The 23,845-nt window shown below is 42.6% G+C and overlaps 1 long non-coding RNA gene across 1 annotated transcript in view; it reads right to left on the minus strand.

The window, feature by feature from the left end:
* LOC141106491 (uncharacterized) overlaps positions 1–15,021 on the minus strand; it is a 29,207-nt gene extending 14,186 nt beyond the window's left edge. The window contains exon 1 of the long non-coding RNA XR_012235726.1: positions 14,906–15,021. This is a non-coding gene — a long non-coding RNA (uncharacterized lncRNA). The remainder of the gene's footprint in view (positions 1–14,905) is intronic.
* Positions 15,022–23,845: the final 8,824 nt, after the last annotated feature.

A 23,845-nucleotide genomic window follows, 5' to 3' on the forward strand; every position in this document is an offset into this window, starting at 1 on the left:
GCACTTGCATGTATCTGCAGGTCTCACATTAATCAGAAATTGCAAATAAAAAAAATAAGGGTTTATTCCTCATTGTAAGGTAGTGGGAAGAGTCATGCTAATCATTCTTCCATTGCCCCTGTCCAACTCTGTATCTAGAACTATTGTGTACAGATGGAGCCCAATATCATAGAGCTATTTATTCAAACTGCATACAGCTGCCTTAATCCTTTAATCTTGTTGGCAAAGTCGGCCCGGGGCCAAAAAAGAATTATTAGCGTGGGTCTGCCCATTTAAAAAAAAAAGGAAATAAACCCCTTTTATATTTTGGATTTGTGATAGATGTGAAACACATAGCTATGTGCTGTTTTAAGCAGGCTCTACTGTACTTCATGCTGGTTTACAGGAAAGCTTTTTTGGTTTCTTTAAAGCTAAAATCTGGGCACAAAAACTTTAATTGAAATATACAGTATTTATCAATAGCCACAATGGCTTTATATATACAGTATATATTCACTTTACATGCACTAAATGCCTTTGCAAATCTGGATATTACCTTGCAAAGGTCGCGTCATCATCATCATCACTGTGCTGTACATAGCCTGTGCAGAGAACAGAACTGTGGGAGGGATTCAGCAAGCCCCGCCCACTACATACTGCCTACAGAAAACTACAGGAGGAGGTGGAGACAAGAGTGGTCACCCAGCACAAGGAGAGAAATCAGCAGAGACCGGTCTTTATTACAAAAAACTCCTGCACATCAGACAAAGTTTAAAGAGAAGTTTTTTTTATTTTTTGTTTTTTTTTGCAGAATCGTACTTACCTAGGTAGGTGGATGCAGCACCAGTCCAATGCTGCATTTGTACCCCACTGACTCTAACACTGAGAACTGAATGATCAAATACCAACAATCGCTCTGTTCTCAGGGCTCCCCGAGCAGAGAGCTGGTGACTGTCAGTCACTGTTATCTGCTCTGCCCCTCGGTCCAGGCATGTGGGCTGATCCCGACTTCATCGTCGCGATCTTGCCTGAGCCTGGACTGGCTCTGTGACGTCAGCCGACAGGAGATCAGAACTAACTGAACTCCTGTAATCCACAGCAGAAATACACCCAAACAAGCTTTGGCTGTACTTCTCCTTTAACAATTACCAATACACACGCATTTTGTATTTACATAATATTTGCTTGCCTGGAATTCAGCTTTAAGTCTACACCCACATAACCTGCCTGACTAAACTTTCTCATAGGACTATGAATAATGAAGTTCTTCTCACCTTTAAGACCACCTAAACACTTTATTTATACTAGCATTTCAATTTTCAGTGTGATTTCTGGTTTGCAGGGAATTATGCTAGCAGCATTTTAGGTGTATTATGTTTTAGTTTTGGATAGAGTGGGGAGGGGCAAAAACCCATGTCAGTATATTTTTGTCATTTGTGTCTTGTTGGGGAAATTTATTTTTACTTCCTGTCCCAGAGAGAAGTTCCCTTAGATAGTCACCAGAACAGATGCCCTATTACAGGATTTATCCTCACCTTTTGTTCTAGTGGCAACCAGGGCTGGTGCAAGGATTTTTGCTACCCTAGACGAAGCCTAATTTTTCCGCCCCCTCGGCTCCTCCCCCTTTGCACTGCCCATGTATACTCTGCCTTTTTAATGAAGCGCTCATCAAATGCAGCTCACCAGCGCCCATCAAATGCAGCCCCACCAGCGCCCATCAAATGCAGCCTCACCAGCGCCCATCAAATGCAGCCTCACCAGCGCCCATCAAATGCAGCCTCACCAGCGCCCTTCCATGCAGCCTCACCAGCGCCCTTCCATGCAGCCCCACCAGCGCCCATCAAATGCAGCCTACCAGCGCCCATCAATGCAGCCTCCCCAGTGCCCATCAAATGCAGCCTCACCAGCACCCATCAATGCAGCCTACCATTGCCCATCAATGAATGTTTGCTTGCTTCCATTCATTCAGGAGTCGGGACACAGGCACAGTCCTCCTCTGACACTATGTGTGAATGGAGCGACGGCTGCCTGCTGATGCTGAGACTTAGTTACTTGCTGCAGAGAGAAGAGAGTAATAACACCAGTAGCCGGGTGCCCTAGGCAGCAGGGCGCCCTAGGCGGCTGCCTAGTGGTAGCACCGGCCCTGGTGGCAACTGTATAAATTTTGACTTCCCACCAAATTTTGCTTCAGTGACAATGTTAAGTAGTACAAGTAGTGAGGGTAAATCCCCCCCCCCAAACAAGGGCACAGACAATTTGAAAAAAACTTGAAAGCATTTCTAATCTTTCTCTACTCTATCCAAGCCTTTAAAAAAGTTTGGCCTATACAAGTAATGCATTTATTTGCTGGAGTAAATTGGACCATGCTTTATAGAGTTCCTTGCCTTCCTCTGGATAAATTGTGGGTAAGTGTGGGTATAAAATTCTGCATATGTAGGTTTTCTATTTGTTCTTTTTCTATTGGTTGAACTAGTGTCTTGTTTTTCAACCTATGAAACTAAGCAACTTGTGAATTCTAACTAAAGTTGTGAAAAAAGTTATCTATCAGTGGTCTCCTGAGACTGATAGGGGAAGTACAGCTAGTTAGAATTTGCAAAAGAGAAAACCTACAGTATGTGTAGATATGTGACTCTGTGCTAAATGCAGAGGAGTAGATTGTTTTCCCCTGCTGATTAATCTCGAAACCACATACCCTAAAAGCAAAACACTTACAGAAAACAATTGCAAGTTGCAATGTTCATATGTCGTGGTAAAGGTTGAGCTAAATTGTTCATAATTATCCTGCTTTTGGACCTAAATTTCTCTCTTCTTGATGCATTTACTCATTGTCCCTGTTGGGTCTTAAAGTACATATATTGTATGTGTAACTTATATCCTGTTTAGTAACCTTTGGGACCCCTATGCCATATACAGTTGAACAGTGAGGAATATTTGGGTACATGTTGCAGTCCCTGAGGGAGGAGTTATGGCATAATGTATGGAAATGTGCTATATTGATATGGTTATTTAAGATCAATTTTGTCACTCTATTTAGATGGCAACAACCAAAGTCTGTTAGCTCCTGATGAAGAGGACCATGTCTATGAAACGTGTTGAGCAGAAAGACTATATTATATAAATCACTGCAGTGGTTGGAAATTTTTATAATTGTATTACATGTTTAACTTTAAAGAAATTAAATAAAATGTTAAAAAAAATTACTAGAATGCTGTGCCTCAAAAGTCCCACATTTTTTACTATGATTATAGTTTCGATACACATTGTGTTTATATTGTTCTTAAAGTGGGACTGTATTCACTGCTGGTGCCCAGAGCTCTTGTCATAAGATGCAAGTATACACAGCATGCATGGCTTATTTACTTCCTAGTGTTCCCTCCTTCAGCAATGCAATGTCCATTCTTCTCCTTGCAGATATCATCTTCTCTGGGTCTTCTTCTTGGTCTGGAGTCTTCTTCACTGGTTGAACAGGGATGATACAATTCCCAACCATGTACACAGGAGCTACATTGTTCCTGTTCCAAGCTTTTGCTTGGGATTGTATACAGCATTGGGCATGCACCTGTCATGGCTGGGCTCAGCCCTTCCTTCTCTGAGCTGGTCGCTTAGCTGTCAGCTAATTGCCAGCTCCTATCTTTCCACAGTGACCCACCTGTTGATATCCTGCTCATCAGTCCTGCCTATTTAAGCCGTCCAGCCCAGGTGAACTCTGCCTTCGCCTTGGTCACATCTCTAGAGATGCTCTCCTGTGTTCCCGTTAAAGACTTGTTTGGCTGACATTCCTTCTGGCTCCAGATCCTGCTTGCTCTTTTACTACGCTCATCTCTGGCTCCCTGATGTTTTAGCTTGTCTGACTATCCATTCCGGTTCCTGAACTCTGGCTATGTTTTGACTATGTTTACTTTGTTTACCTTTTTTATTATTCCTAAACAAGTGAGATTTAACTGTACTTCTGTCTCAGTCTTATTCATGGTTTCTGACAGCACCATCGTTAGTAGATATTTTTTATTTTTGAGGGAAAGATTATAAAGTTCATGGCAGAAGAGTCATATAGAGTCTAATTTGATTACTATAAAACCCCCAGGATTAGTGGCACCAGAAGCTGTATGCCCCTCCCTATTCTTTGCTCCATTGTATATGTGGGTAAGCTCAAACAAGCCTAGAATATGGGTTATGTGAAGTCATGTGATTATAAATGTCCACATAATCGACGACTCTTGCATACCTATGGCTAACTTTCCTCCACAAACATGAAGGATGTGGTTGGATAAACACAAATTTCCTTTTTTTAACCACACCATTGTGCTAAACTAATTTTTGATTTTTGTATTATCCGTTTTTTCTTACTGATGTTGTTACTTGATCTTGTGATGATGCACACTAGTCTCACTGAACCGTTCCCCTAGTGTAGAAGGTGCACAGCAACACTCCCTTAAAGGTGCATACAGCCCTTATTAGGCCAGCACCCACTTTGATTTTTATTAATCACATATGTTTAATAAAGATTACAGTGGATTTGAATTGAGTGCTGGCTTTTTAGATTCTTGATCTTGTAAGTATGCATTTTAAATCAGAATGTTTCTCTAGAGGGGAAAAGGGGAAAAGCTCTCTGAAATGGTGGTACTGCAAGAAGAAAGATATAACCACAGAATCCATTATGAAATGTTGATTTTAAAGCATAGGTGAATTTTTATTATTATAATTAAAAATCATCCAATGATCTGTTGGCTTCCAAGGACAATAATTACTTACCTGTCTACACATTGATGCGTAGGCCATTACCGTTTATTGGTACTATAATGGAATTGATAGTAGCAAAAAAGGACACCTTCCTAGCTGATAACAGTACAGAAAACAAAATTCTACCCAACTAGAGCAGTAAAGCGTCTATGTCCAAATCAAAGGTCTGTTTTTTTTTTTATTTCGTTGATGAGGCGTGGAAGAAAAATAATTTTAATAATGAAACTGCAGCCATCTAGTAATACTTTGGTGGGCAGGTCATGTCATCCGATTAAATTTAAATTATCTAGCCAAAAAATTTCTTCTAACAGTTTGGTGGAAAACATTAAATGGAAGACCTAAAATGTAATAAAAGAGAGAATTCCATAGGGACAGGACAAATATAGAATGCAGGAATTGGAAAGCAGATGCTTACAACCAAGAAACTTAAAGGATGTTGAGGTCTTACCTGAGATATAGAACATAAAGATATAGATAGAGAGACACCTTTGTGGGTAAAAGTATGAAAACATTACATTTGTGCATAAAGTATTGGTGTTGTGTTAGTTTGGAACCAGTTCAAGTCCCCATATGATGAAAAAATAAATCAGGGAAAAAGTGGTAGGTGATCCATTGTGGCAGCAGTTACAAACACTAAAAATCACAGTTATAAATTGGAATTGTAAATATCCAACTTCATAGCAAAAATCCCAACAAATATAAGCACACTGATTCTCACAAAATACTTGTAAAGGAGGGTGAGGATTTTGTGACTGCACCCTTCTAATGACCCACCAACGTCTCTGGCATCCCTAGAGGGTGGTAGGGCTCTTCCTACCTGCAAGTTCACTAGGCTCCCACCTGCTTTCACAGCTGCTTTTCATACAGAACAACAGACTAGAGAAAAAAAGTGGGTTTCATGTTGACTATAGTGAGCCTTTCCAGCTGATTCCTCTCAATACCCCCTGCGCCCATATTCCGTTATAATGATGGAATTGCCTTTAGAAGGAAAATAGAGTTTTAGGTATTTTTACTACCCTTTGCAATGGCAACCTTTAAGAGAAAGTATAAACAGAAAAGTCAGTGCTACTACCTATACACCGCATAGATAGCAGAGCTCCCAGGTGCTCGATCCACAGTCGCTGGCTGAGTAGAGTAATGTTGAAAAAAAATGATCCGTACTCCGGTTGTTGCTCTTAAAATCTCTTTGTTTTATTAAATAGCCACAGTGAACAAACGCAGATTAAGTCAGTTGACGTGTTTCAGCTTATAAGGCCTTATGCCGCATACACACGGTCGGACTTTTCGTCTACAAAAGTCCGATGGACCAAAGCCGGCAGGCAATCCGATCGTGTGTGGGCTTACCCGGACTTTCAGCGGACTTTTCCAGCTGCAAATCTGACGGACTTTAGATTTGAAACATGCTTCAAATCTTTACGTCGTAATTATGCCGGACCCAGAAATCCGCTCGTCTGCATGCTAGTCCGACGGACAAAAACCCACGCTAGGGCAGCTATTGGCTACTGGCTATCAACTTCCTTATTTTAGTCCGGTATACGTCATCACGTACGAATCCGTCGGACTTTTGTGTGATCGTATGTAGGCAGGTCCGTTCGTTAAAAAGTCTGCCGCAAGTCCGCCGCAAATCTGCCAAAAGTCCGTCGAAAGTCTGTCGGACAGGCTGTCGGACTTTTGTAGCCGAAAAGTCCGACTGTGTGTACGCGGCATTTAGTCACCACATTACAGACATAAAACTTTGGAATAAATAGTAGCTCTAAAGATCACAGGCTCCACCCATTAATTGTCTTGACCACAGGCAATTATCCAAAAAAGAGTCAGCAGATAGGGTGATCCATGTGTATGTCACCAATTTTCACACACATATATGTAAACGCACGTGCATACATTCATATACGTATACACATATGCATAAGAAAACACACCATAAAATTAAAAAAACATTAAAATAAAAAAAATAAACGATGAAGATAATAATCTAGGTATGTGAAAAAAGACCCCAGAGGAGAGAAAGGGAAAAATGAAAGAAAAGAGAGGAGGCTCTGGGGAGAGGCATTCTTAAAGAGGAGTTCCACCCGAGGTCCAGTCAAAAAAAAAAAAAAAAATTAAAAGTCAGCAGCTACAAATACTGCAGCTGCTGACTTTTAATTGGACACTTACCTGTCCCAGGGTCCAGCGATGCGGGGGATCGAAGCCCCGCTCGTCTCCCCCTCCGTTCAGCGGCGCCGGCATTGCAACTGTGGGCGCCGGGCTGTGGCTTCACAGCCTGGCACCCACTGCGCATGCGCGAGCAGCGCTGCGCGCCGTGATTGGCCGCTCAGTCACCTGAGACCTGTAATGGGTCCCAGATGATTGACAGGAGGGAGGGAGCAGAGCTGAGCCCTTCCTGTGCCGAGGGGGAAGTGATGTCACCAACCCAGGCACTGGAAGAGGCAGACTACGAGGGACCACCTAGCAACAGGCATTTAGAGGTAAGTTAAAAAAAAAAAAATATCCAAATTTTTTTTGTATTTTTTTTTTTTAGGATTTTTCATGTAGTTTTTTTTTTTTTTTTTTTGGGTGGAACCCCACTTTAATGTAAGTGAAAGTCCAGATCCCACCTCAGGTTTAACCCCTGAGGCATCTAGTTTTTAATCTAAAAGTTCACCATGCTTCTCTCCCCAGTAGCCTTCTCCCCCTATGACCTCCTCTGGGCGAGTGAGACAACCATTCTATTCCTCTGAAGCGAAATGAGGAAAGATCGCCCTGATGACATTCTCTAAAGTGACGTGTTCCATTTGAAATATTTCTAGCATTTGGATTGTTTTTGTCACAGTAATGTTCCCTATACGGGCTCTCAAAGGACGTGTGGTACAACCTACATATTGAAGGCTACATGAAATACAGGTGATCAGGTAAATTACCTATCGTTTGTGCCACAGTTGATGTATTGCTGTACAATAAACTCTTCGTCTGTGGCTGTGGCAACAAATGTTTTGCCCAAAAGACACAAATTACAGTACCTACAGGTTTTTGTATTACAAGGGTAACTTCCAGGATAGGTGGATTGGCATTGTTTAGATGAGAAAAGACTAGGTGGTAGTGCAGTCTCTAATGTGGGCACACAGCTAAAAAAATGGCAAAGTTGATACTGAAAGGATCATGTTCAATTGAAAAATGCTAATTTAACTGATTGTCATCAAGGCATTTCCAAAATTCATGCAATCCTATAGTGTCACCACCCCACACCATCACGAGGTCATCCATATAATGACCATACTATACAATCTGCCTAGCAAAGAGGTTGCTGGGAGAGAAAAAAAATTGTTCCTCCCACCAACCCATGTAGAGATTCGACATGGACGGTGAAAATTTAGCACCCCACAGCGCTGGACATAATACATGCCATCAAATAAAAAATAATTGTGCTTTAATAAGAGCTCAACGCTTAACAAAATTAATTCCTGTAGCTCCTGAGAATAGGAGCTATAGCGTTGAAGATGATATTGGATGGCCTGCAATCCAGCGCTGTGGGGGATCAACGAATAAAGTGCCCTCACATCCAGTGTAGTCCACACATAGAAGTCCATTTGACAAATTTAATATGGGATAGGACTGTGCTCGTATCTCTACTGTAGCCAGGCAATCTGTGTACTAAAGGCTGTAGGTGCCGGTCCACCCATTCTCCCAAACACTCCAATAAGGAACCAATACTGGCCATGATTGGTCGTCCCTGTAAAGGACAATTGATTTTGTGAATTTTGGGGAGATAATGAAAGACTGGCACCACAGGTTTATCCACATAGGTATATCTCTTAAAGGTTGAGTATGTCTAAGAGCAGAGCTAGGTTTAGGGCATGTAGGGGTTTTCCACTAAGCACTGACATAGCTAATCTTACCAATACCGGAGTAATGCTAATTTTCAGGAGCCTTGCTGTCAGAGTGGTGGGCCATCAGTGTTTTACTACTTACCACTTATCAAATCATATTTAAACCTAAAATAACACACTTTCTGCCCTCAATGGCAATGCTCATTCTCCCACTGTATCTCTGGAGGGGCCATGGTTTGGCATCCAGGCTGGACTTCAAACCATTCTGCCTTTGTTCTTTTCAATTACCGGTACATGGGGTATGGGTAGTAGGTTACAGAGAAGATACGTTTGTTTTATGCTTACAGTTTAACTTACAGTTAGTGTAGAGGACACTGCATTTTTGTCTTACCATAAAAAATGGGTAAAGGCCTGGTTCACACAAATGCATTTTTACATGCATTTTGCGTTTTGAAGAAGTGCACTACAGCCCATTTAACATGGTTTCCTAGGGGACCCGTTCACATCAATGCATTTTTCAGCCGCTGCATTTTTGGAAAGGGCTAGGGAATTTTTTTAATGCAACATTGTGTGTTTTCGGTTCAATAGACTTCAATAATCATGCTGCAGAAACATATACAATGTGTTTTTGATGCATTTCATGTTTTTTTAATCTGCCTAACAACGAAAGAATTTCCCCTTTAAAAAAACGCATCAAATAACAAAGTAAAAACGCGTGTGCAAAAAGGCAAAATGCACCGCAAAAAGCACTGCAGAAACAAATTTAAAGCAAACTGCATAGGTGTAAACCAGGCCTTAGTAATCCTTTAATCAGAGGTGCAGTTGTTAATAAAAAATCAGACAATAGAAGCAGTTCCAGAAGCTATTGCTCAAGTTTTATCATCTACTCCTATTATGCAGACATATGAATTCAGACACAGCTCCAAGAATATGACAAATGAGGGATGAAGGTAAATTAGTTTGGAGAGATTTCCTCTTTTTCGGCTGTGTCTTCAGAACAGGAAGGTAAACGAAAACTCTCCAGTGGGACGTAAGAGGTGTTTAAAACATTCCCTACCCTATTCCCTATCTAAAATCAAAAGAAACGTATTGACTTTAAATACACTTTAACCATGCTAGGGGCAGCAATGCAGCAAATTGTTGGTAAAAAAATGTTAAGACAATAACAAAGTATAAATGCATAGTTCACCGTTGCCCCCAAAAAAATGTCTATGCAGGTAAGGGTGCCTGAAGATAAAAACAAACTGTGCAGCTTCAATCAAAGTTGAATAATTAACTTGCTATAGGTGTAAGCCAATTACATACCTCCTGAAGCCTGAATGAAAAACCATAGCAAGGGCATTATTCAACTTTGATCAGAGCTGCTCAGTTTGTTTTTATCTACTGGTGCCCCTGCCCCCTTACCTGCTTAGTGGTGTGGGTTCAATAAAAAACTTGTTAAAATTGTAATACACTATGGAGTACGGTATTTTCTTATTTTTGCCGAGGAGTCTCTCTGGGGAGCGGAGGAAGGTAAAAGGAGTGTGTTGATGAACACAGGTTCCCACTTAATAGGGACACAAGCCATTTATGACCTGACATTGAAGGTGAGTGCATATCTGGTGTCTGTGTTGCATTAAAGGCAGAGAAAGGTTTCATGTGAACAAGTTTGTGATACTGGGAGGTGATTGGGAAGATTTTTTGTGTTTTCAAATTTGATGTATGTTCACATGCGATTGTCATTAGATGCAAGCAGCTGCTGTAATTGATTTAAACTTGATTTATTTTAAATTTTGTGTTCATTTTACTGTATTGAATATTACACTATTTATTGGTGATTTGGAGGCATAGCAGCGCAAAGGTAGATTTGTGTATTAGCTATTAGAAGGGCCACCTGTGCCTAGAAGATGATGACCTAAACAATCACACCCAATAAGAAAAAAAAAAAACCACACAGTACCTACAAAGAAAACATCAGTGCTTATTCATTAAGTAAACACATTTACTGGCTGCCCACAAACTGTATGTTTCTTGTCATTTTATCTGGATGTACTAAAAAAAAAAGTTTAATTTTAATCCACTTTGGAGTGCCACCATCTTCATCACCTATCTGCAGTTTCTACTAAGCCTAAATAGAAGGCCAAGGTCCTTAATGGGTTATGGTGACACTGAGTGGGTCAGTATAAGGGCAAAATTATATTTTCTTATCTTTCTCTCTAATTAGTCCATGCCTATATTCATACAATAAAATATACTTTCAAGCTTAGGATCTAGAAGATGTTAAAGCTGGGAGACATTGCATTAGCACACTAATCCTTCTCCATCATTGAAGAGTACATGTAATTTTAGGCACCTTTCATTGCTGTCACAAGGCTGGTACATATTGGCAGAGCTGGCATCGGACACTGACTTGAGGAGGAACATTGTGTCACAGCAGTGCCTAGCTAGCTCAGCAAATCAGAGTTAGCCCCATAAGATGAGTACTGACCACATAGTTAGGAGATACTTTAGGTTTGAGGGAAAACTAGGTTAAGGGACAGTTAGTCTTTTGAATACAAGGGTTACATTGAAAATGAAGAGTAAAGGATATGGGGAGGGATAGAATGAGGTTTTAGGATTAGGTAAAGTGTTAAGGGTTAACTTTCAGAGTTAGGTTGGGTTAAGGGTTAGCTGTTATTTAAAGTTAAGTGTTAGACAAAAAGTTAATTTGAAGTGTTAAAGGTAAGTTTAGAGTTAAGGGTTCATTTTAAGGGTTAAATGTTAAGTTTGGGTAAGAGCTGGGGTGAAGATAAGTGTTAGTGATAGACGACAGGGTTGCCACCTCCCGCAGCATTTTTTACTGGCAAAACACGGAAAATTTACTAGCGGAGCACATTTTTTACTGGCAACCTGAGAAATTACAGAACTCCTATTAACAAACTAACACAGTGAATATTTGAACAGTATAAACATGATATGGAAACACCGACCTACCTATAACAAAGTAATTTGCTTGATTTACATTTAAAAAGTCAACACAGCATGAAATTATCAGCCCCTGATGTTTACTGGCAGTTGTAAAAAAAATCACAGATTTTTACAAACTTTCTGTAAATTTACTGGCGGTCGCAACCCTGATAGACGATAGTTGAGGGACCCAGGGATAGATGATAGTTGAGGTAAGCAAGAGGGCAAGTTAGGTTTAAGTTTTTGATAAGTTTCAGGCATATAAAAACAACATATATTCATTGGGGTGCGTTTGGGCAGAAAGGAGAATAAATGAGCACCTGACGCTGTTCTGTTTTATAATATCCCTGTAGGATCTATTTTAATCTTGCTGCTAGCAGTGTAAAGAAGTTCAAAGAGATACATGCAAGAGGATTTGGGGCTTCAATACAGGATAGTAAAGAGACAGATAACATTCAAAAAGCTAATTGGCTGTGGTTAGGTGGCTTACATATGCAAGCAGGGATACCCTTCAATATGCACCCAGGAACATTACCTAGAGCTTAAACAAAAAGGAGCGCCAGACCAAATTCAGATAGGAGTCCAAAACAGCCTTAAAATGGATGTAAACCCAATTTAATGAAATTTGACCTAGGTACATATATCTGCAGTGCTTTCTTATTTCTCTTCAACGCCCTAAGTTCCGTGGCTTTCTTCTGCTCCATTCTTCTGTTATCATCATGATAACTTCTGACAAGTTCTCTGACAACTGTGATCAAACCAGGCTTAATTTTGTGTCAGGGTGGGTGCTATAAATAGATTAGCAGACAGCTGGTCAATGCAATGCATTGTTTCTTCCTTCTTCTGCCTATGGTGGATAAGGGGTTTGTGCCTTTCCTCCAATCAGCTATCTCCCAGTGTATGGCAAGAATCCACACCCACAGGTGAATCAGGGAAAATTCTAATAGGACGTGCATTTTCTAAACAGTATCTAAAGCAGAAGACAGCAGATATACATGTAAAACTTATGTAGGGAGATTTGTTTCATCTCTGCGTATCATCTGAGGCTGTTTACTTCACTGAGTATATGTGAGGGTTTACATCCACTTTAATGATTCACAAGACAGTCAGCATGTTTCAGTGGCAAAACACCCTCCCCTTTATCAGGACTACACGACAAATACAAAGATGTAAAAAGAATCTAAAGATGAGAAAATTATAAAAAAATGTAATAAAAAAAATTATGGGATTGATATCAACTTAACCAGCTACTACTAACACCAGCATATTATGAACAAGACCAAAAAATGTCTTGCATATAAGTGCCAAATTTGTGAGCAGAATTGCTTACATAGAGGATTTTTATGTAACTTTTAAAATATATTTCCCAGATGCAATAGTTCTTCTCATATTCATATTTGATATAAATTACCATTTCAGTCAGTGTAATTTGTAGCAGCTTTTATCAGTGGTCTTGTTTTTACTGAAATCCCATTATTGTAGCATATATTGGTTTATGCTAAATTTTTTTATATATTATGATACTTTATAATATGATAGTAATAAATTAATAAGCCATTATATCATTATTTATTCAACTTCTTTTGGTACTTCTATGCAAGACATGTTTTGGTCTTGTTCATAATATGCTGGCTGCCATCATTTTTTATTTCTAATTTTTATACATTTTTTAATATATATTTTTTGCATCTTTGTATTTTTATTTCTCTTGCATATCCCTGATGGGGGTGGGTGGATATGTTTCGATCCGGTGCTCCTTTTGGTTTAAGCTCTGAGCAGTACAAAGAGATACCATAATATATCACACAAAACGATAACTAACTTCAAAATAATACTATTATGTGTATTAGACATAAATTTAGACATATGGCAAAAACTGTGAGCATTAAAGCGGAGTTCCACCCTAAAGTGGAACTTCCGCTCATCGGATTCCTCCCCCCCTCCGGTGTCACAATTGGCACCTTTCAGGGGGGAGGGGGGTGCAGATACCTGTATAATACAGGTATCTGCACCCATTTCCGGGTATAGCTAGCCGCAGAGTCCCCGCCCACCCCCGTTGTGTTGTGGGAAATACACAGTTCCCACAACACAACGGGGACCAGTGTAGACGCGCAGCGCGACTCGCGCATGCGCAGTAGGGAACCGGGCAGTGAAGCCGCAACGCTTCACTGCCCGATTCCCTCAGTGAGAATGGCGGCAGCACCCGAGGATCGAGGGACGGTTCGGCCTCGGGTGCCGACATCGCTGGACCCCGGGACAGGTGAGTGTCCTTATTTTAAAAGTCAGCAGCTGCAGTATTTGCAGCTGCTGACATCTAAAAAAAATTTTTAGCGAAACTCCGCTTTAATTAGGTTACGGAATAACACCTTTAAAAAAAATTTAAAAAGGTTATCACAACTATACCTTATAAAATTTCAGACTACAAAATATTTCAAAAAACAGTACATGAGTCTTCACAGTTGGTATCTAACACCCATAGAGATATAGAACTTCAGTCCTGATTATTCTACTGTTATACTACCTATGATGAAAGGTTGCAAGCACTGAACTTATTCTCTTTGGAAATGAAAAGCTTGAGAGGGGATATGATTTCAATTTACGAATAGCATATTGGTGACCTGACAATGGGGATAAAACTTTTCCGCGGAAGGGAGTTTAATAAGACATGTGGCCACTGGCCATTCATTAAAATTAGAAGAAAAGAGGTTTAACCTTAAACTACATAGAGGGTTATTTACTATAAGAGCGGAAAGGATGTGGAATTTCCCTCCACAGGTGGTGGTTTCAGCGGGGGGGCATCGATAGTTTAAAAAAAACTATTAGATAAACACCTGAACGACCACAACATACAGGGATATACAATGTAATACTGACATATAATCACACACATAGGTTGGACTTGATGGACTTGTGTCTTTTTTCAACCTTACCTACTAAGTAACTATGTACTGAATGTTGAAGATGTTCAACTAAGGCACATACACCAACATACGGTTATATGCCATAAACCTAATAATTTCTGTGAATATCTGTTTTAATACATATCAGAGATATCAGAGGTATAAAAATATTTTTAAAAGGAAGAGTTTATATTCTATATGCCCATAGACAAAAGTACACCATGAATCATTAACCCAATGCTAATCGTGGGTAAGTCACTAATAGCCAAAGTTTGGATAATGTAAAATCCTCACCCATTAGAGAATGATAGGAAATATTTTACAGCTCATCTGTCTTTACTCAATTTTATACAACTAAAAAAGGTGGAATATATATCTTTAGTTCTATATTGTGTAAACCTAATGTTTGATACCTTTTTAATTCTATTTGTATCTACCACAATTCATTTAAAATACATTTTACAAAAAAGGGCTCTGGCAGCCCAAGAGTTGAATAAAAGGCCCATGGGCACAGCTCTAAAGAGAACAGATGCATAATCAACAAAACAATGTACTGACCACTGACTGTGAGAAGCACTTGTTGTTACTCCAGCTTTGATGATATCTTCAGCGAAAATGATTTTAGTCTTCTGCTAACATTTATTTTAATATACTTCCTGTGGGTTTGAAGGCAAGACCACGCCTGAGCAAGTTTTGAGAGGCAGAGGCGGGTGACAGAATATAGGCAGTGAGATATTTAGTAACACAATCAGAAGTGACAGTAATGCAAAGACTACTCAGACATAAAAAAAAAAACATCTGTATATTAATGCATATAATACCATCTGTAGCACGTGAGGGTTTACAAGTTACATTGTCCTCTTTAAAGCAATATTAAACCCAAAAGCAAACATTTGATATATTGCAGCTTACCAATTCTCATCCCCCGTACACACGAGCGGAAATTCCGCCAGCAAAAGTCCGATGTGAGCTTTTGGTCGGAAATTGCGACCGTGTGTATGCTCCATCGGACTTTTCCTGGCGGCATTTCCGCCAGCAAAAGATTGAGAGCAGGTCCTCTATTTTTCCGACTGAAAAAGTTTCTATCGGAAATGCCGTTCGTCTGTATGCAATTCCCATGCGCAAAAAAACACACATGCTCAGAATCAAGTACGAGACGGAAGCACTCGGTCTGGTAAAACTAGCGTTCGTAATGGAGATAGCACATGCGTCGCGCTGCAAATTATTGGATCTTTATTGGACAGGTCCATAGCCGTGCAAACTGTCAGGTCACCTGTATCCAGATGACAGATGCACCCTGTTGGGGTCAGGAGTGCACCGCTATGATAGTGGACCCTAAGGCTGACTGCTGCGGATGGAACTTGGGGTGGTTCAGGAAGGCAGGTCCCCTGAAGCACCAACACAGATCCCACAGTGAGTTAGAGCATAGATTCCCCAGGGCGCGGAGTCTAAGAGCCAGCAGGTGTTCACCAGAGCCTCTAGTGGTGAGGATGGACTGGGCTGCAACTGGCTCCAGGTCGCGCCCCCCAGGGTCTCCCAGCTCACGCTCAAGGTAGGCTACAGGAGGATGGAGAGGAAACAGCAGCCCAGGACAGCAAGGGATAGTAAGGAGATAGCCAAATGTTGGGGCGACTAGCAGACAAGGATAACAGAGAACACGCCAAAAGTCAGGATCACAGACAAACAGGGATAGTCGAGAATGCACCAAAGGTCAGGGTCACAAGCAGACAGGGATCGTCGGGAACACGCCAAGATCGGTAAAAGAGACAGAGACAAACAGAGCACACGGCAAACAGGAAGCCAAACACACAATATTGCACGGCAAGGCAGGCTTGGAGAATACGGTGTTAAATAGTGGTTCCTGTTGAGGCTAGGGTGGAGCCACACAGAGGGAAGATTACTTAAGCATGCAGGTGTGAGAGTACAAGCCTCAAGGCTGATACACAGACCAGGTAAGAGAAAGACAGGTCATAAATGTATTACTGCAAGGTCATGACAGTACCCCCCCTCTTACGAGGCCTCCCCCTCCCCCGCTTTGGACCAGGCTTGGAGGGGAACTTCAAATGGAACTTCCTCAGAAGACGAGGTGCGAAGACTTCAGATGCAGAAATCCAAGATCTCTCCTCAGGACCGAAACCTTTCCAATCCACGAGATATTGAAGGACACCTTTATAGAAGCGAGAATCCAAAATTTGACTAACCTCGTACTCCTCATCATCTTCAGAGACTGGAGCCAAGGTAGGGAGAGGTCAAGAGAACTTATTGAAAACTAAAGGTTTCAGAAGGGATACATGAAAGGAGTTTGAGATCCTGAGGCTTTTAGGGATCTGGAGTTTAAAACAAACAGGATTCAGCTTAGAAATTATATTGTAAGGACCAATGAATCTCGGGGCAAACTTGAGAGAAGGAACCCGGAGTCTGATATTCCTGGTAGAAAGCCAGACTTTGTCACCTGGCTGTAGAGAAGGCGGCTTACGCCTGCGATGGTCAGCAAAACTTTTGAACTTCTTGGCAGCTTTCTGGAGGGAATCATGAATGTCAACCCACAAGGAATTGAATGATTCCTGAACAGTAGCCAAAGCTGGGATGTCAGAAGAACAGGTCATAGGAAGAGGGAGCTGAGGATGTCTTCCATAAACTGTGACAAAGGGTGTCTTCTGAGAACTGACGTTGACATGATTGTTGTGGGAGAACTCTGCCCACGGGAGTAATGATGCCCAATCATCGTGATGAGCCGAGACCATGGTACGGAGAAAGACCTCCAACTCCTGATTAACCCTTTCAGTCTGGCCATTGGATTGGGGATGGTAAAAAGAGGTAAAATCCAAGGTAATGTTGAGGGAATTGCAAAAGGCTCTCCAAAAGCGGGAAGTAAACTGAACACCCTTGTCCGAAATGACATGGGAAGGGAAACCATGAAGACAGAAAATATCTCATACGAAAATGGGAACCAAGGCAGGAGCAGAAGGAGACCAGGAAGAGGAACAAGATGGGCCATCTTGGAGAATCGATCAATTACCACCCAAATGACCGTATTCTTCTCAGAAGGTGGAAGATCGGTGATGAAGTCCATGGCTATGTGAGACCAGGGCTCCTTGGGAATGGGCAAGGGCATGAGAAGACCAGCAGGAGCCTGCGTGGAGGACTTAGACTGGACACAGACATGACAAGCCTTAACATAGTCTTTGACATTCGAACGGAGAGTAGGCCACCAGTAGTGGCGACTGATGAGGAGGAAGGATCAAAGAAACCCAGCATGACCTGCCACCTTGGAGTCATGTCCCCAATTAAGGATCTTAGCTCTTAGCTCAGTGGGGACGAAGGTCCTGCCAGGAGGAATTTTTGACTTCAGGGTGGTAGAATGGGCAAGGATGCATGAAGTAGGGATAATCGGCTCAGGTTCAATGGTAGGCTCCTCATCCTGAATGTCAAAAGATCTAGAGAGTGCATCAGCCCGACTGTTGCAGGAACCAGGTTTGAATGTAATGGTGAAGTTAAAACGGGAAAAGAAGAGACTCCACCTGGCTTGTCTGGGATTCAATCGTTTGGCATTCTGTAAGTACTGCAGATTTTTATGGTCAGTGAAAATTGTTATGGAATGTGGGGAACCCTCCAAGAGATGACGCCACTCCTTTAACGCCAATTTAATCGCAAGAAGTTCCCGATCACCAATAGTGTAATTCTTCTCTGCCTGAGAAAATTTTCTGGAGAAAAACGCACATGGTAGATGTTTTTTCCCAAAGGATTGAAGAAGCACAGCTCCCATCCCAGTTGAGGAAGCGTCCACTTCAATAAAAAAAGGATCCCCCGGGTCAGGTCGCCTCAACAAAGGTCCAGAAATGAAGGCCTGTTTCAAATCATGAAAGGCAGAGACAGCTTCGGGGGACCACTCCTTGGCATTTGCACCATTCTTGGTCAAGGCGATAATTGGCGCAGCAATAGAGGAGTAATTCCTAATGAACTGCCTGTAATAATTAGTGAACCCAAGAAAGCGCTGCGTGGCCTTGAGGCCGGCAGGAAGAGGCCAGTTGGTAATGGCCGAGACCTTCCCAGGATCCATACGAAGACCGAAGTTAGAGATGAAGCATCCCAGAAACAGGACTTCAGAACATTCAAAATAACATTTCTCCAGCTTGGCATACAGATTATTTTCTCGAAGGCGCTGAAGTACAATCCGAACATGGTCTCTGTGAACCCACAGACTATCCGAAAAGATGAGAATGTCATCCAGGTAGATGACAACAAATTGGTAAAGCAGATCCCTGAAGATTTCATTAACAAAGCTTTGGCACACCGCTGGGGCGTTACACAAACCAAAAGGCATGACCAAGTACTCGTAATGCCCATCTCTAGTGTTAAACGCAGTTTTCCATTCATCCCCTTCCCGTATTTGGATCAACTTGTATGCACCCCTGATATCCAACTTGGTAAAAATGGAGGCACCTTTCAACCTGTCAAATAGTTCCGATATCAGGGGTAGTGAGTATTGATTTTTGAACGTTACTGCATTTAGGCCTTGATAGTCAATGCAGGGTCTTAGGGTACCATCCTTTTTGGCAACAAAAATGAAACCCTGCTCCTGCAGGCGATGAGGATTTATCCTTTTTCTAGATTTTCTGCAACATACTCAGACATAGCCTGGGTCTCTGGGATGGACAGAGGGTAGGTATGACCCCTGGGTAGAGCTGCTCCGGGAACAAGGTCAATGGCACAGTCAAAGGACCTGTGAGGAGGAAGCACCTCAGCTGACTTTTTACAGAACACATCCCGGAAATCGCTATATGCAGCGGGAAGGGCAGAGGATACTGAGGGGGTAGCCATGGGAAGTCTCCCCTTAGGGGCAACCTTGAGTAGGCAGGAAGAGAAACAGGAGGGACCCCAAGCCAGGATCTGCCCAGAAGTCCAGTCAGTGTGTGGAGAGTGGAACTGCAACCAAGGAAGCCCCAATACAATAGGGGTTGAGACCTTAGGAAGGATAAGAAAGGATATCCACTCCTGGTGGAGTATCCCTACCGACATCTTAACAGAAGGGGTCTGGAAGCGGATATGGCCCCCTGGAAGAACAGTGCCATCAATCGCCGAGACCACCAATGGAGTGGTGAGGAGTAAAAGGGTAAGGTTCATGGAAGATGCAGTTCTCCAGTACATAAAGTTGCCAGCAGCTCCCGAATCCAGATAAGCCAAGGCCGAGTGGCAGGAAACGCCAACATGAAGAAACACTGAAAGAAGGAGACGAGAAGATGACTTTTCTGGGTCCAATACTCCACCTTCCAGATGTATTACCCGAGCTTTTCCTGGACGAAATGAGCATGTGTCACGAAAATGAACTTTGCCCCCACAGCAGAGACACAGGCCCAGAGTTCTGTGCCTGGCACGTTCCTCGGGGGATGGCCCGGTCTGGCCCAGCTGCATGGGTTCCTTATTGGCAGGAGATGCTCCACAGGATGAAAAGAGGGGAGCTCGGGCTGACTAAGGACCAAGGAGTGCTGGCGTTGCTTTTCTAGGGTTCTTTCCTGAAAACGAATATCAATCTGGTTACACAGGGAGATAACTTCGTCCAGATCAGTTGGGATGGTTCTTCCAGCTAATTTGTCCTTCACTCTATCAAAAGGCCATGCAGAAAGGTTGCAACTAAGGCCTCATTGTTCCAGCTCAGCTCAGCGTCAGTATGCGGAAATGAAGAGCATACTGTCCCATTGAAGCAGACTCTTGGCGGAAACGTAAAAGGGCGCTGGTCGCTGAAGAGACACGACCTGGTTCCTCAAAGATATTCTGGAAGAGTTTCAGAAAATCAGAGAGGCTAGAAACCACTGGGTCTTTCCTCTCCCACATAGGGGCAGCCCAAGCTAAAGCCTCGCCGGACAGGAGAGAAATAACATAGGCTACCTTCGCCCGATCAGACTGGAAGTTTTGGGGTTGGAGTTCGAAATGAATGGTACACTGGCTAAGGAACCCTCTGCAGGCCTTGGAATCCCCAAAGTAATGTGACGGAACTGGTAAGTGCAAAGGGTTAGCGGCTGCAAGCGGAGCTGATACGGCAGCCGATTGCAGTTGTGGAACCGGGGATCCTAAGGAGGCTTGAAGTTGTTCAAAGCGGGAAGCCAAATCCTGAAGGAATCACATCACCTGGGTCTGATTAGATTCCTGGGTCTCGAGTCTGTGGACTATGCCCTGCAGCTGATCATCGGCAGGTAGCGGCACATCAGAGAGGTCCATGGCCGTGCAAACTGTCAGGTCATCTGTATCCAGGTGACAGATGCACCCTGTTGGGGTCAGGAGTGCACCGCTATGATAGTGGACCCTAAGGCTGACTGCTGCGGATGGAACTCGGGGTGGTTCAGGAAGGCAGGTCCCCTGGAGCACCAACACGGATCCCACAGTGAGTTAGAGCATAGATTCCCCAGGGCGCGGAGTCTAAGAGCCAGCAGGTGTTCACCAGAGCCTCTAGTCGTGAGGATGGACTGTGCTGCAACTGGCTCCAGGTCGCGGCCCCCAGGGTCTTCCAGCTCATGCTCACAGTAGGCTACAGGAGGATGGAGAGGAAACAGCAGCCCAGGACAGCAAGGGATAGTAAGGAGGTAGCCAAATGTCGGGGTGACTAGCAGACAAGGATAACAGAGAACACGCCAAAAGTCAGGGTCACAGGCAAACAGGGATAGTCGAGAACACGCCAAAGGTCAGGGTCACAAGCAGACAGGGATAGTCGGGAACACGCCAAGATCGGTAACAGAGACAGAGACAAACTTAGAGCACACGGCAAACAGGAAGCCAAACACACAATATTGCACGGCAAGGCAGGCTTGGAGAATACGGTGTTAAATAGTGGTTCCTGTTGAGGCTAGGGTGGAGCCACACATAGGGAAGATTACTTAAGCATGCAGGTGTGAGAGTACAAGCCTCAAGGCTGATACATAGACCAGGTAAGAGACAGACAGGTCATGAATGTATTACTGCAAGGTCATGACAATTATTATCTTGTATTTTTAAAGCTCAAGTAGGGTGGTTGGTGTCCCTTGTTAATTTGACATTGTATTTTTGAAATGTACCTGCCTACTCACAAACAAACTGTCCTATTTGAAGAAAAACACAAAGGCAAGTATTTTCATATAAAATAATCTCCATTTATTCTGGCTAATAACAAAATAAAGAGGAAGGCAACGCTGGAGAAACTGCTTGAGTTTGCGAAGCCTTTGTACCCCAGGGCACACATCAACTCTTTGTAAATAAAAATTGGTAAAATTGCTCTAATTGAACGAGCAATTAGATTGGAGCCACGGTTTAACACGGGGGTTCTCTACCATATAAAAAGGCAATGTTTGGGGTGGTGCAGCACCCCAGATGATGTCCCCTAGGACAAAATGCGTCGGTATGAGCTGCTGACACCACCAACATTGCCAGATATTTGTATCCAAAGTGCTGTTCTTTCTACCAAAATATGAGTTTTCCTACTTTTAAATAAATGAGTTTTAAACCCCTTATACAGTATTACGTTATGTACTCTTACCTCTTTTATATGTATATGCTGGATGCCTGAGTGGACTCCCTTTGCCATATCTAAAGTATTGGGTCACCTAGATTAACCCTCACATTATACAGACATCACCGTGGATCCCCACAATTACAAGCTAGATTGACCCAGTGGGTATACACCCATCTGTGTCCAATCTTTCCGGTAAGCCCCTAATCCAATAGGGTGGTGGATCTTCTATCAACACAGTCACTAGCTGTCTTCACTTTTTTGGTGTTATCTATCTACTATAGACTTTCACTTTTAAGGATAATATGAGCATTTTGAATTACGGACTTTATTTTTCTCACAAGGATTTTTTATATATATATCTATGTGATTTATTTATTGGGCTTAACCATGAATATGGTTATGGACTATGTCTATGGTTGTTAGCGCTACACTTTTCTTTATATTGTTTTATTTACAGGACTAGGTCACTTGTATGTGTTAGCTGCTTACACACGTTTTCTTCTGACAGCGCGGTATTTTCACATATATTTTCTAATAAAAATTGGTAGCCTGAGAAGTCCATATAATAGGGAGCACAATCTGGTCCAGGACTCCCAGAGATCAGGAACAGCAGCAGATGACATATATGTCTCCAGGCTGTGGTACTACAACATCCTGCGTCTTCTGTCAGACCAGACTGAACCCAGGCCATCACTTTCATGTCTTCCCTGCAGCCTTCCCTCCACGCTTTCCTGCAGCCTTCCCTGCAGCCTTCCTTGGAGGCTGTGGCTCTGGAGGTGGACTTGTGGCAGGAGGAGGAGGAGGAGGATGGGCGAGCGCACATCAGTGCATGTTATCAGTCATTTAGCCCCTCAACCACTTATGAAGGGCCTTAAAAATAATCTTCTCACAGATGAGGTGTTGGCCCTCCTCCATTTGCTGCCATTTTTTCAGCTACATAGCAGCCATAGGCCTCTTCAGCATCAGGGGGTGTTTTCAGGGCCGCATTAGCCTCCTTAATGAGGCCCAGTGCTGCCTCCTCCTTGTTACTCCCCTTCCTGGCCCTTTTTGTTGTAAGGCGGAGGGGAGGCACCTGGGATTGGGTGAGGCTACTGGGCCTGGCCACCTCCTGGCTGACACTTACCCCCACCTCCTGGCTGACACTTAACCCCACCTCCTGGCTGACACTTACCCCCGCCTCCTCCTGTCTGCCACATTCCAGAGCCTCGTCCCAGCTGAGGTCTTCCTGTGTATAAAAAAGGGACATAGTTTTAGTTTTTGGTTCATCAATCACACACAATTTTCAGCTCATGACTGTTGCAAATTGAATGTTAATAAATAGAAAAGACTATCATTCTGAGACCAGCATTTTTCATTCTTGTCACAATCATTTTTGGCCCCTACTGTCTATTGATATGTAAAACATTTTTTGTTAAATCATTCATTTGTTATCAATAACATCTAGTTAACAACAATAATTTTCAGACAATAAATATGTTAAAAAATACTATACCTGGCTCCAGCTGGGCTCCTCAACTTTTTCCAGGAAGGAAGGCCCAGGTTGGTCCTCGGGAAGTCTCAGCTGGGGTTGAGGGAAGGGTGGATGGAAGGGGGGCCGGAAGTGTAGAAAGTGATTCCCTAGCTTCAATCTGGTCTTCTAGAAACTGCATCCTGTTGTAGTACCACAGACTGGGTACATACACATCCTTTGCTGCTGCTCCTGATTTCATGGAAGCCTGGACCCTATTAAGCTCCTTCCTATACGTGCTTCTCAAGCTACCAATTTTCTTATCCACAAACTCGATGTCTGTGTCGGGGACCTGCGTCTTCACAAATTGCAGCAGTTTCTCGAGCGATGCCTTCCTAGCTGGTTTATTTCGATATAAGGGGTTTTTAACCTCCCACAAATTTCTCATATCCCTGTATCTGTCTATGAACTGGCCCATGAATTCAGGGTCTTTGAATTGTTTCATATTTGCTGCAAGACAAAACACAAGACAAAAACACTAATAGGCTAAACTCTCCTAATCTTATCCCAA

Source organism: Aquarana catesbeiana, linkage group LG08, assembly GCF_042186555.1.
Source record: "Aquarana catesbeiana isolate 2022-GZ linkage group LG08, ASM4218655v1, whole genome shotgun sequence".
Taxonomy (NCBI): Eukaryota; Metazoa; Chordata; class Amphibia; order Anura; family Ranidae; genus Aquarana; species Aquarana catesbeiana.